This window comes from Magnolia sinica, chromosome 4, assembly GCF_029962835.1.
Source record: "Magnolia sinica isolate HGM2019 chromosome 4, MsV1, whole genome shotgun sequence".
Lineage (NCBI taxonomy): Eukaryota > Viridiplantae > Streptophyta > Magnoliopsida > Magnoliales > Magnoliaceae > Magnolia > Magnolia sinica.
The window spans coordinates 39,496,215-39,499,437 of record NC_080576.1 but is presented as its reverse complement, the minus strand read 5'-3'; positions in this window follow the sequence as shown (position 1 = coordinate 39,499,437).

Below are 3,223 nucleotides of genomic sequence, written 5' to 3'. Positions count from 1 at the left end.
AAGTTCTTAAATTCACCTTGCAACACAAACATGAGTAAAATAGAACATTAAGCATTATCATGTTCATAAAACCAAGATATAAATGGGGGATAATTTGCAATATTTGACCCTTAACATTCTCCTTATAGCGTCAACCTTCTGGAGCTCATCGACCAACACATTTATCTTCAATTGCGGCACCATGAGTCTAACTATTTTTTATATTACGGTTCTAACCCAGCTTCTTCCCTTTGGTGAAGTCATTTATCCCCGTTTCACAAAGAAAAGCACTAAATGCTTCTCAAACAAGGTTAGTAGAGCCTATTCTCATTTCATGACAGCTTACCGTAACAACATCAGACTCATCGACTATGAGGAACAAACTGCTTTTTTGTTACTTTGGATATGTCATCACTTTCTTTGCATGAATTCCCTACAGATAACCACCGAGTATATCTCTCTGGATGAGGCCCTTGCCCAAGGTCAAAAACTTACTTGATGCCTTATGTACTTAGCTACTTATATAGAGGAATCTACGAAGTCACCACCAAAGGCCTATATCTAGGAGGAAGACCATTGTGGCTTCTTCAGATGTGGATCCGCGCATACTTCTATCCTTCTTTTGTACATCACTCCATCCATACTGAAGCAATCGATACTTCTTATGGAGAGCACATCATCCACTCTCCTCAAGAAACTCAATCCTTTTCAATGTATATGGATACATTAATTTTCTCTTTGGGCATAAGTGGACAGAATTGATCTCTCATTCCATTTCATGATGAAGAGTATGGTCCTGGTTGGCTTACCAGCCGATATGAGCAAGAGAACAATCATGAGGCATCCCAGACCCACCTAGTTTGGGAAAGCTACCTCATCGGCTGAGACCTTCCATATGGGGGTTCAATCGATTTCGGCAAAAATGCCAAGGCTAGAATCGAATAGTATTGCCTAAATTTTCTTGCTTGACAACTTGGTTTAATTCAATGTATCCCTTATCCATTCACCCAGAATACTTGCAACTAGTCTCTTTTTAATCGGTCGGTTACCGATAAAGCAGAACTTTATCAGTCTCTCCATTCTTCTTTTCAAGAGGCCAGTTTGGCTCTTAATATTTCCTGTTGTCCAAATCAACCATAGGCAATGGACATGTTAGTGTCTAGTGGGAAAGCCATTATTAGCGATTGCTGAATAAATCTCTAAAAGAGATCATGGCTCAACTTTCTGCAAAGCTGGAGCTAAAAGGAAAGAAGAGGGCAGCACCCTCCTCGGTTAGTACACCGAGTCAGAAAACAACTAAGTCAAACACAAGGTCAACCTCCTAATCTCCCCCTCAAACTTCACCGATAGAAGCGGTAGTTCTCCTCCCAAGCACCAAAAAATTTTAGTGAGGATTCCTGCTGCTCCAGCACCTCTACTAATTCACGAATCTCCACTAGCTCCAAAGAGGATTCTTGACTTGGGGGCTCTGCTCGATCCACCTCTGAAGTCTCTAGTTTTGGTTCTCGAATGTGTCAACCCACCTCCCCAGATAGTAAGTGCGGATGGACCGTCACCAGCTCAATTAAAGCCACGACGGATACCAAGTACCTCCTTGGTTGAGGCTATATCTTCTTTTGAAAAATACTTTAAAATAAAGTATTGACCTGGTCTCTCCATCTTTGGTTACTGAAAAGAAATCAAGGAAGGCTTGAAACGTCACCAGGAAGCTCATTATAACAAATGTTGGAATAAATGGTGGTATAATAGGGCGAGATTAAATAATCATGATCTTCCCTTCGATGAAAAATATCTTACTCCTTATCATCCCAATTCGCCATCATTCCCTACTTCGAGGCGGGCGCTGGCAATGATTATAAAAAATCCTCGGGATGTGGACATACGATCCATCACTTATGTCCCACTTTCTTACTTAGGTGAAAATTACTAGTATATATATGTATATATATATAATTCTTTTGAATTTTCTCAATTTTCAAGATATCTAACTGTGCCTTTTCCTCGCAGTTACTCGGGAGCTATCAGCTGCTGACAAACAAATTATTATGGCACAATCGTTACAGCAGCACCCACCAACAACCAATGCCCCTAAGATTGTCGATATCTAGACCATGGATTCTGAGAACATGGTTAGCGCTAAGGCCATTCCATCACATAACCCTCTTAAAGTTACAACTCTACCTTCAGTGTTAGAGTATATGATTGACATACCTCTAACACCTCCTGTTACAGTCGATCAGGAGGAAGAAGAAGAAGAAGTGCCACTCCTTCACCACTTGAGCAAGAAATCATCTTCCTAGCTACCTGTTCCTTTACTCGACAAACCAATTCCTTCAACAATTGAAGAATCTTCAACCTATGAAGGAATTAACAATGTGGCTGAGGCAGTTGCATCAATCGATGTACTGAAGCCTAAATCGTATTTGTCACTTACTCCTATACCAGCAATAGTGAGCGATGCTCCGCTTCTCGCCTCTCTTGATGAAGATGAACCTCTGGCCGATGGTATCATTTCTTTGTTCAAGAGGGCCCTTGCTAGTGATATTGTTATGGCCAAGTCACCTTCTCTCTCTCTCTCTAGCAATCTGCACGACATCAAAGAAGAACTTCAAGTCCTCTTGCAAATGAGATCATCTGGATCTCTGTCGGTGTCGGCCAAGATGGATGATAAATTCGAATAGTTGGTCGAGTCATATCATGTTTTCTCTTGGTTAGATCCCAGCCTGATAGACAAAAAATCAAAACTTCAGGAGTTTTTGGGGATTATCAAAGCACACAACCATGTACATGCTATTGTTGACCATATTGAACCAGAACATTCTACAGCTGAGTCTCAAATGACTTATGATATCGTCAAGGATCTCATGACTGAGACCAATGGACTAAAGACCTCTAGGAGTAAGCTTGAGGACATGGATGTCAGAATTACAACTGCCACTCGTACCCGTCGTCACCTCAGTCAGCGTGAGCATCGAGATTTAATCCTAAAATGCCTTCGCCAATAAGATGAGCAATTGTCGGAGTTGGAGCGAGTCACCGGAGCGATACAGAGGGGTTTGGAGAGAGTGGAAAAGTCAATTCATGACCTCATTGCAGCAGTCACATGCCGATGTGATGATACCGTTTCACACGGAGCTGGTCCCTTTGCTTAGGATGATCCACTAACACATATTCAGGGTCATAGGCTTGTACATCAGCTATTTTTTGGATGATGAGCCAATTTGATCAGTTTCAAATTCTTCAT